This window comes from Salvelinus alpinus, chromosome 2 (assembly GCF_045679555.1).
Source record: "Salvelinus alpinus chromosome 2, SLU_Salpinus.1, whole genome shotgun sequence".
NCBI classification, from domain to species: domain Eukaryota; kingdom Metazoa; phylum Chordata; class Actinopteri; order Salmoniformes; family Salmonidae; genus Salvelinus; species Salvelinus alpinus.
In genome coordinates, this window is record NC_092087.1 from 115,108,025 (window position 1) to 115,119,992 (window position 11,968).

Below are 11,968 nucleotides of genomic sequence, written 5' to 3' on the forward strand. Positions count from 1 at the left end.
CATACCCTACAGTACCCATCTCATATGTATATACCGTACTCTATACCATCTACTGCATCTGCCATGCCGTTCTGTACCACCACTCATTCATATATCTTTATGTACATATTCTTTATCCCTTTACACTTGTGTGTGTGTGTAAGGTAGTAGTGTGGAATTGTTAGGTTAGATTACTGTTGGTTATTACTGCATTGTCGGAACTAGAAGCACAAGCATTTCGCTACACTCGCATTAACATCTGCTAACCATGTGTATGTGACTAATAAAATTTGATTTGATTTGATTTGATCTCTCTAGGTCATGCCAGTAGGCTACAGTAGGTTGTATCTCTCTAGGTCATGCCAGTAGGCTACAGTAGGTTGTAACTCTCTAGGTCATGCCAGTAGGCTACAGTAGGTTGTATCTCTCTAGGTCATGCCAGTAGGTTACAGTAGGTTGTATCTCTCTAGGTCATGCCAGTATGTTACAGTAGGTTGTATCTCTCTAGGTCAAGCCAGTAGTCTACAGTAGGTTGTATCTCTCTAGGTCATGCCAGTAGGTTATAGTAGGTTGTAACTCTCTACGTCATGCCAGTAGGTTACAGTAGGTTGTAACTCTCTAGGTCATGCCAGTAGGTTACAGTAGGTTGTATCCAAGTAGAAACAAGTATCAACGCAACGTGGAAAGTGTCGAATTTGGTCAACAACGAAATTAATGGCTTATTTGCTACGTGAGGTTTACTTGATCCAACAGAAGTTTCGTAATGCTTAAGTTGTTATGTGGACACGTGACATATCGACAACTTTGATAAAAACACTATAGGAGTTGTCTCCAGATCGCTATGCAAATTCATGCTAGTAGCTTAGCATCTCTCTCCATTGAATACAGGCGGTGCATATTCATGCTAGTAGCTTAGCATCTCTCTCCATTGAATACAGGCGGTGCATATTCATGCTAGTAGCTTAGCATCTCTCTCCATTGAATACAGGCGGTGCATATTCATGCTAATAGCTTAGCATCTCTCTCCATTGAATACAGGCGGTGCATATTCATGCTAGTAGCTTAGCATCTCTCTCCATTGAATAGAGTCGGTTGACGACAACAACCCTCATAGAATATAAACAATAGATTACAATAATAAGATGTATCCACCAATCCAAAGAAAGGGTAGGCGGAGCTAGACAACCCGCAGTGCCGCTTTGTGGACAACGACTCCCCTTGTTAGGGCGGAGAGACATCTTGTCAGTACATCCATAATCTTTGGTGTAGCCAACCCAACTCTCACATGGCACTATTGGGGGGCACGGTGTGTAGTAAAACATCACGACATGAAAAACACTACATGCCATGCCCCCCAGTCTGCGGTCAGCAGATAGACCCTTCTCAAATATATATGTTAAGTCACTTTTTGGAAACGGAACAGAGAAAACAAGGGGTAGCTTGCTCTCTAGTCGTCTGATTCTAGACATATCAATCATCATCCTGGCCCCTCCGTTGAAGAGGTATTGACGAGCCAACTCTGAATATCCTAAGTTAAAAACACCTTTAAGGTGGTACTTACTGGTGTTAAGATCTCCTATCTCCACCTCTTTATCTTTCAATGTGACAGTAATCTCTCCTTCCTTCACTCCAAAAACTACATCATCCTCCTCATCTTCCTCTTCTTTCACTGAAACGTCTTTCTCTTCTTCTTTCACTGTAACAGCCTCAACCTCTACTTCTTGTTTTACTGTGACATCCTCTTCTTCCTTCTCCTCTTTCACGACAATGTTCAGCCCCGGAGCTTCTTTCTCCGTCCAGCAGACCTCCTCTTCTTTAGCAGGAGGAGAGTAGTTTAGGGAGCTCATGGTCGGGGATGTTAGCTAGCTAGCTATCATTAGCGACTAGGCTAGTGCTAACTTAACCAGCCAGCTACTATAGCTGACAAATACAAAATAACGTAATATTAAATTAAATAGGTTAACAAGTAGATACGACAGAAGTGTGTCGAAAACACAGTAACTAATATACACCGAAAGCGTATAAATAGCTTGAATCTTTCGGTTATGTTGGCTAGCAAGCTACCGAGGTGGGTGACGAGCTGTTTATGAAGAACCGTCCACTAGATTATACGTCACGCTGGCAGCATCGCCTGAAAGACGCACATCGCCGTCTGCTGACTGGAGGGGAAACGCAGTTGAGGATCATATTTTATTTTCAGACAAAGATTATTTTAGATGTATTTCATAAAATAATACTATTATATTGAGACATACAAAGACAGGAATGTGTTGATTGATTAGTGTGAATAAAAAATGTTTACTACAGCATATTTAAGGCAGTTTCATTAAGTCAAACTAAATCTAAATAAGTAGCCAGCTACTGTAGGTCCATACTGCTCCTACATGGTGTAACAATACATCATGTAGATGTATATAATGAACAGACTAGGTCTATACTGCTCCTACATGGTGTAACAATACATCATGTAGATGTATATAATGAACAGACTAGGTCCATACTGCTCCTACATGGTGTAACAATACATCATGTAGATGTATATAATGAACAGACTAGGTCTATACTGCTCCTACATGGTGTAACAATACATCATGTAGATGTATATAATGAACAGACTAGGTCTATACTGCTCCTACATGGTGTAACAATACATCATGTAGATGTATATAATGAACAGACTAGGTCTATACTGCTCCTACATGGTGTAACAATACATCATGTAGATGTATATAATGAACAGACTAGGTCCATACTGCTCCTACATGGTGTAACAATACATCATGTAGATGTATATAATGAACAGACTAGGTCTATACTGCTCTTACATGGTGTAACAATACATCATGTAGATGTATATAATGAACAGACTAGGTCTATACTGCTCCTACATGGTGTAACAATACATCATGTAGATGTATATAATGAACAGACTAGGTCCATACTGCTCCTACATGGTGTAACAATACATCATGTAGATGTATATAATGAACAGACTAGGTCTATACTGCTCCTACATGGTGTAACAATACATCATGTAGATGTATATAATGAACAGACTAGGTCTATACTGCTCCTACATGGTGTAACAACACATCATGTAGATGTATATAATGAACAGACTAGGTCCATACTGCTCCTACATGGTGTAACAATACATCATGTAGATGTATATAATGAACAGACTAGGTCTATACTGCTCCTACATGGTGTAACAATACATCATGTAGATGTATATAATGAACAGACTAGGTCTATACTGCTCCTACGTGGTGTAACAATACATCATATAGATGTATATAATGAACAGACTAGGTCTATACTGCTCCTACATGGTGTAACAATACATCATGTAGATGTATATAATGAACAGACTAGGTCTATACTGCTCCTACATGGTGTAACAATACATCATATAGATGTATATAATGAACAGACTATGTCTATACTGCTCCTACATGGTGTAACAATACATCATGTAGATGTATATAATGAACAGACTAGGTCTATACTGCTCCTACACGGTGTAACAATACATCATGTAGATGTATATAATGAACAGACTAGGTCTATACTGCTCCTACATGGTGTAACAATACATCATGTAGATGTATATAATGAACAGACTAGGTCTATACTGCTCCTATATAATGAACAGACTAGGTCTATACTGCTCCAACATGGTGTAACAATACATCATGTAGATGTATATAATGAACAGACTAGTTCTATACTGCTCCTACATGGTGTAACAATACATCATGTAGATGTATATAATGAACTGAACAGACTGGGTCTATACTGCTCCTACATGGTGTAACAATACATCATGTAGATGTATATAATGAACTGACTAGGTCTATACTGCTCCTACATTGTGTAACAATACATCATGTAGATGTATATAATGAACAGACTAGTTCTATACTGCTCCTACATGGTGTAACAATACATCATGTAGATGTATATAATGAACAGACTAGGTCTATACTGCTCCTATATAATGAACAGACTAGGTCTATACTGCTCCAACATGGTGTAACAATACATCATGTAGATGTATATAATGAACAGACTAGTTCTATACTGCTCCTACATGGTGTAACAATACATCATGTAGATGTATATAATGAACTGAACAGACTGGGTCTATACTGCTCCTACATGGTGTAACAATACATCATGTAGATGTATATAATGAACTGACTAGGTCTATACTGCTCCTACATTGTGTAACAATACATCATGTAGATGTATATAATGAACAGACTAGGTCTATACTGCTCCAACATGGTGTAACAATACATCATGTAGATGTATATAATGAACAGACTAGGTCCATACTGCTCCTACATCGTGTGGATGTGTAGTACTTAGAAATCTCCTTTGAAAGAAAAGCTAATGTTTTGTAAACAGTGTGTGGGCTTTCTTGTTCTTTAACAAAGCTTTTGTAAACAGTGTTTTTTCCTGCAGCAATTCAGCCATGAAGGCCTGATTCACGCAGTATCTGAACAGTTGATGTTGAGATGTGTCTGTTACTTGAACTCGGTGAAGCATTTATTCGGGCTGCAATCTGAGGTGCAGTTAACTCTAATGAATTTATCCTCTGCAGCAGAGGTAACTCTGGGTCTTCCCTTCCTGTTGCGTTCCTCATGAGAGCCACCCATACCTTGTCACAACACAACTGATTGGCTCAAACGCATTAAGAAGGACAGAAATTCCACAAATTAACATTTAACAAGGCACACCTGTTATTTGAAATGTATTCCAGGTGACTACCTCATGAAGCTGGTTGAGAGAATGCCAAGAGTGTGCAAAGCTGTCATCAAGGCAAAGGGTGACTGCTTTGAAGAATCTCAAATATAAAATATATTTTGATTTGATTAACCCTTTTTTTGGTTACGACATGATTCCATTTGTGTTATTTCATAGTTTGTCTTCACTATTATTCTACAATGTAGAAAATAGTAAAAATAAAGAAAAACCCTTTAATGAGTAGGTGTGTCCAAACTTTTGACTGGTACTGTATGTAAATGTGATATTTCAGTTGTTGTTTTTGTTACATTTGAAACATTTATAAAAACCTGTTTTTGCTTTGTCATTATGGGGTATTGTGATGTCATTATGGGGTATTGTGTGTAGAATGATGAGGGTAAAATATTGATTTAATCCATTTTAGAATAATGTAACAAAATGTGGAAAAAGTGAAGGGGTCTGAATACTTTCCAAATGCGCTGTATATATAGGGGCAGTAGTTAGTGACATCACTTCATGAAACAGGAGGTACAAATATATAACTTAGGTTCACAATATCAACATTCAATGTATCAAAATATATGACTGAGCTGGAAGTGTAAACGCCAGCCCAGCCACAATCCTAGAGGAACACTGATGATCAACCTCCTCCTTCACATCTGACTCCTGATGATCAACCTCCTCCTTCACATCTGACTCCTGATGATCAACCTCCTCCTTCACATCTGACTCCTGATGATCAACCTCCTCCTTCACATCTGACTCCTGATGATCAATCCTGAGCGTCTTCTTTTTTGGGAAATCTCGATGGACGACGTCATTGAATAGGACATCATCACTACCACCGCCGACAAGTTAATTGTCATTCAGGTTATTAATGGGAAGAACATTAGCAATAAGTCCTGTCTGGTAACTTGTCTCGTTCAATGGATTAACATTGGCAGGTGCACAGGGAGAAACACCATTTAAAAAACTCAGTTGATCTTAAACTGCGGAAACACTTTTGGAAGTCTTTAACTGCATCAAAGTCTGTGGCCTGTGATGTTGGGACAAATGATAGTCCCTTATTATACAAGAGACAAAATTCACAAATTCTACAGCACAACGGCAGAGTCATGTCTTCAGTGTAAAACTAACAATGACTCAATAATCCTTCTGGGAATGTTATGACGTCATAAAGTTATGGGCGGAGTTAGAACGTTGGCTGTCAGAAGTACAGTTATACAATGTAAAATTACTTTTTTAATCTGTCTGTCTGTATATTTCAAAACATGGCATTTGAGGGTGCAGTGAGATACCCCAGAGTTGGACGATACTTTTCTCATAAATCAACTTAAATATTATACTTAATTAAACCTGGAAATCAACCAATCCTCTGTTGTTAATTCAATAGAAAGGTCAAATTCTTTATTATCTAAAAGTTGAAAGTGACGGAGAGAAAAAAAATGGTGCTGATGAATGGGTAAATGACCTGGCTCCTGACGACCTGGGTAAATGACCTGGCTCCTGACGACCTGGGTAAATGACCTGGCTCCTGACGACCTGGGTAAATGACCTGGCTCCTGATGACCTGGGTAAATGACCTGGGTAAATGACCTGGCTCCTGACGACCTGGGTAAATGACACACGAGGGATCCCTCAAACTTGGAATCTCAGGAAACCAAACTTCGGGAACGGACCCACCTTTGATCTGAGAGGCAGTGAGCCGAGTGGATACCACATCTCAAACGTAGTTAAAGAAAAAGGTGAGCGAAACAAGCAGAGTTTTTAGAAAAGCCTCGTAGGCTTTGAGTGTGTATTCCTGTGTGAGGGGGGCACCTTGGAGGCGTGAAAAGGGCCGAGGCAATAGGCTCTGAGTGTGTATTCCTGTGTGAGGGGGGCACCTTGGAGGTGTGAAGGGGGCCGAGCCAGCTATCTATGTGAACTGGATGAAAACTAGAATCTGTGTTTACTAGTTAAGACCATGTATGATATAGTATAAGCTAGTAAGGTGCACCTGTAATTATTCCCAGTATGAGAGGAGTTGCTAGATGTATTAATTAAACCTTTTTCCATAAAGTTAGAGTGAACCAAGGTGGCTGACTAGCTGTTGATGTTGAAGAAGAGTCCCGTCTTCTATATTATACGTCACAGTGGCAGAATCACCTGAAAGACGCACATCGCCATCTGCTGACTGGAGTTGGTATCGCAGAAAATACTTTGACAAAAAGCTAAATAGCGACTGCACGGAAAAACCAACCACTCCCCTTGAAAACGGGCTATGTGGCATCAGAAACATTTATTATAGTGTAAAAATGTACTACAAAGTGCAGCTAAACAGAATAACTTTGGTCATACCCACTCAGCACGTGACGTCCAAGGACGTCGAATTATGGGCCATATCAGGTCTGTCTGTAGTGGCCGCTATTTTGCCCTAAAATAGTCATCCCAAATTGGGCTGTGTATAACTATGTAAATGTCTCTCGGACAAGGTGAGTTTTATCAATATACACTCTAAAAAGTAAAGGTTCCTGGAGTATCCTTTAGGGGTTCTTCAAATTGAAACTGTGGGGGAACCCCTAAAAGTTATTTGAAGAACCTTTTGTGGGAACCCCTATAAGTTCATTGAAGAACCTGGGGTTCATTTTTTTTTTTCTGTCCACCCTCCCTCCATTATAAAAACATATTTTAATAATAACAATATTGACCATATTGATTTAAATAATTCATTGTTTATTTAGTGGCACCACAAATGTGAATTAATATTTACAATACAATTTACTAAACAAAACAGATTACAATATTGCAACATCTCTGCAGACTTGTCAGACCATAATAAATAATACATTTACTTTGTATAGTGCTTTTCATGACATTTAAAATATATAAAATAATGATGTACAATAAAAACAACATACATTAAAAATGAATCATAGGTAAACTAACAATATTGTAGACTTGATGCTAAATACAGATTTTTCAGCTTTAGTGTGTATATCGTATCCACTTAGTTATGTTAGGAAGTTTGCCATCTTTATGACCGGCCCTGGTAACTTCACCCCAACTTCTCTTCTCCCCAGAACACAGTAACTTAACAACATAAGTGTTTTTCTGACATTTTGGGGAAATTTAAGGGAAAATAAAAAATACAGCCGTAGCAGAGCCCCAAGTCCCATGGGGACGTCCTCGAGGGCGTGGATGTTCTCCCCATCAAAGGCCAGCGGGATTTCACTGTCATGGTGAAATGGATTTCCACCGATGTGCAGTAAAGGAGTGAAGAGCGGTGAAATCTGTGTCAACAAAAGTAAGAAAAGATTAATACACATACAATTAACAAAGAACATAACAAATGTTCAGCTGTAGTTTTATATCAGCATGCACACCTATGTTAATGAAGAAACAGATGATTGGTGCATAGGCATACCTTGTCACGGACATAAAGGCCACTCAGGTTCTCATTGAAGAGGTAGGGCAAGAGCAGGATCGCTGCTGTGGTCTCCAGTCCTAGTAAAGTAAAGCAATGTTCTTACTACACTTGATCATTTTATTACAAAATACATTAGAGAAAGGGAAGGAATAAGAGCAAATCCCTCTTCTGTATTGTCCTTCAGGGACTGTCAAAATAGCAGGATGATGTCCTCACCCCTGCTTCGTCTCTCGACCTCTGATAGTCCTTGAATTATCTATTTTACTACACTTGATCATTTTATTACAATGAAAGGAACAGAAAATGTGTCAAAGAATAGTCTTACAAGCATAAAAAATATATATAATATCGACATACATAGATGAACCAGCCATGTCTAGGTAGCTCTGACAGTGGCAATACTGTGTTTGGATTCTGAAGGGCATTTATACAAAAGAGTTAGACACTGTATTAATACCATTATGCATTTGAATCCCATCTACAGCTACCATCTAAGATATTAATTTCCCTCCACAAGGGGGCGGACATGTAACGTTTCCAAAATGGGATAGTATTGTCCATGTAACGTTTCGAAAATGGGATAGTATTGTCCATGTAACGTTTCCAAAATGGGATAGTATTGTCCATGTAACGTCTCCAAAATGGGATAGTATTGTCCATGTAACGTTTCCAAAATGGGATAGTATTGTCCATGTAACGTTTCCAAAATGGGATAGTATTGTCCATGTAACGTTTCCAAAATGGGATAGTATTGTCCATGTAACGTTTCCAAAATGGGATAGTATTGTCCATGTAACGTTATGCCCCCTTGTGAGTTAATAGTATTGCATGCTGTAGCAGGCTATATAAAGAGGAAGACCTCCATTGACGATTCAGTTCGTTGTAACATCTCGCCTGGACAGGTCACCGTCCTTAGTTAGTTAGTTAACGTTAGCTAGTTCATTATCACAAAAGTGAGAACTTCTCTAGATTGGAAACTTACGCTAATGAGTGTAAAGCCATGTTGGCTTTATGGAAACGATATACAATATATGGGAAAGAATATAGTTTAGGGAAATAATCCAAACCTAGTTGTGCCTAGTTAGGACATAACGTTATCTAGCTAGATAACGGTACTGTACTGTAGCTCATACAACCCCGACGGTCAAAACCGGTTTTCTAATATTTACGGTAATTAACTATAGTAACGTTATGGAAGATATTCACAGAAAACCATCATTGTCTAAGTTATTCATTATTAGTATGTTATATTATTATAATAAATTATTTCGATACATATTCAGAGCCAAACATCAACCCAACTTAACCTTTTTAACTGTTGTCGCATCCAAACTTGTCACCATCGTTTTCAGTTGTAATTGCGAAGTTCCCGGAAGAAGTCCAGCAACAACGGAGGTTCCTCGATGAACCCACCTTCTAACAAGTTCTTTGAAGAACCTTTTGGGGCTGTTTTTCATTGACCAAGAACCCTACGGTTCTTAGGGGATCTGAGAACAACTCCAGTTGAACCCTTCATTTTTAGAGTTGTAGTCGGCTCTATTTACTCTCAGATTCAAAACATGATGATTAGCATCAACGATCAAGTCAGCTGCTGCTGCTCCAATACAGTATGAGGTGAGACGGTGACTGACACTGAACCGGGCAGTCAGCTGCTGCTGCTCCAATACAGTATGAGGTAAGACGGTGAACTGACGTTGAACAGGGCAGTCAGCTGCTGCTGCTCCAATACAGTATGAGGTGAGACGGTGAACTGATGTTGAACTGGGCAGTCAGCTGCTGCTGTTCCAATACAGTATGAGGTGAGATGGTGAACTGACGTTGAACTGGGCAGTCAGCTGCTGCTGCTCCAATACAGTATGAGGTGAGACGGTGAACTGATGTTGAACCGGGCAGTCAGCTGCTGCTCCAATACAGTATGAGGTGAGACAGTGAACTGATGTTGAACTGGGCAGTCAGCTGCTGCTGCTCCAATACAGTATGAGGTGAGACGGTGAACTGACGTTGAATCATGATTAATAAGTTAATTAGTGAAACTGTTAAAAAATAGTATATGGCCTATTAAATATATTACTCTATTGTTATCATATAGAAACATCATGGAATATTGTACATCAAATTAAATATATTACTCTGTTATCATATAGAAACATCATGGAATATTGTACATCATATTAAATATATTACTCTATTGTTATCATATAGAAACATCATGGAATATTGTACATCATATTAAATATATTACTCTATTGTTATCATATAGAAACATCATGGGATATTGTACATCATATTAGCATCAACATACATTATTGTTTCATTAAATTTCACATAATAAGGATATTTCATATTTAAAAGTTCAGAAGTCAGAACCCATCACCTGCTATGTAAAAGAGACAGAAGAAGGCACAATGGTCAATGCTATCTGGGATCCTTGGGACATCCCTACCCTAAACCCTAACCTTAACCCTTTTAAATGTCAACTTCAACGGGCTAGGGACGTCCCAAGGATGTATCTCTACCTGAAAATACATGATCTAAGTGATTGATAGTTGGTATTCATCAGTCATAAAGCCTTATTTACTTTAATGAACTACTAAAATAGTGATTTTGTCAGACAACATAGACAGCAGCTCTACGCTTTATTGACTGACTGATCCATTCATCCTTCCATCCCTCCTCAGTCCTCCTCTCCTCTGAAGACGGAGCTCAGTCAGAGAGCTGTTGAGGGACTGGTTAGGAAGAACACTTCTACAGCCAGAGAGGTGAGAGGTCACACATGGTTTAGATGGTAAATATTTATGTCCCCTTAGCGGTTCATCACGTCAGCAAAAGGGAATATGTTCCATCATCCATGTTTATTTACATCAGTGCAAATTGTTCACTGATATTGGTGTAATTTCTCACCCCTTTTGGCTGTATGAAAGTTATTTTCCCCTCAGACACACACATTTGTTATTTGCTATTGTGAAGGTCATTTGTGTAGAATGTACTTTTCCCCACTCATTCACCCCACCTCTTTACGTTGCTTATTTATATTCAGTGGCCTGACTGCGTCCAGACTGTCAAAGGCCCATCCTGGTAGATCTGAACTTAATTCAGCTTGGAGTGATCTGATGACAGAAGTCACATTTAGGTGCCAGGTGTAACTGAGGCCATAGATGCTCCATATCCATTACTTTGAGTGTTTTATATAATATGACTAAATGTGTTTCTTTCTGTGTTACAGGGGCAGTCAAGAAATGGAACGGCAAGGCCACAGAACATGACATAAGCAGAGCTGTGGGAGACCACCTCAAGCCCCTGGTAGAGCCGGGGGTGGTGTTTACCACTCCACCAGCAGAGCTGTGGGAGACCACCTCAAGCCCCTGGTAGAGCCGGGGGTGGTGTTTACCACTCCACCAGCAGAGCTGTGGGAGACCACCTCAAGCCCCTGGTACAGCCGGGGGTGGTGTTTACCACTCCACCACTCCTTCAGCAGGCTGGAAAAGTGGGATTGATACTGTTTTTCATACTAAGATGGAGGGTCTGTTGATTGGTCAGTCATTGGGTTAATTTGTTGAAGTCAAATCAAGCTTTATTTATACAGCACATTTCAGACATCGATGCAACACAATGGCTTCACAGGAGAAAATAAACAGAAATATTTAGTACACCATCAGAAGACTAAGAACTGAAAGACTAATGAGCATTGATTAAAATATTAATTGGATGCAATATCCAACCCAAAATACATGCTTGTTTTTTTAAGAGGGGCTCTGAAAGACACTAGTCCACTGAAAGTTGACTAGTAACAACAACTGGGACCTAAAAGACACCCACCATGAGACCCACTAA

At 39.2% G+C, this 11,968-nt stretch overlaps 2 protein-coding genes across 2 annotated transcripts in view; one reads left to right on the forward strand and one right to left on the reverse strand.

Annotated features, from left to right (window-relative positions):
- Positions 1-11,968, reverse strand: part of LOC139548778 (zinc finger protein ZFP2-like) — a 497,157-nt gene that overhangs the window by 330,522 nt on the left and 154,667 nt on the right. The window lies entirely within an intron of this gene.
- The window catches only part of LOC139548755 (zinc finger protein ZFP2-like), a 154,774-nt gene that overhangs the window by 15,688 nt on the left and 127,118 nt on the right, over positions 1-11,968 (forward strand). The gene's annotated exons all lie outside the window — the stretch shown is intronic.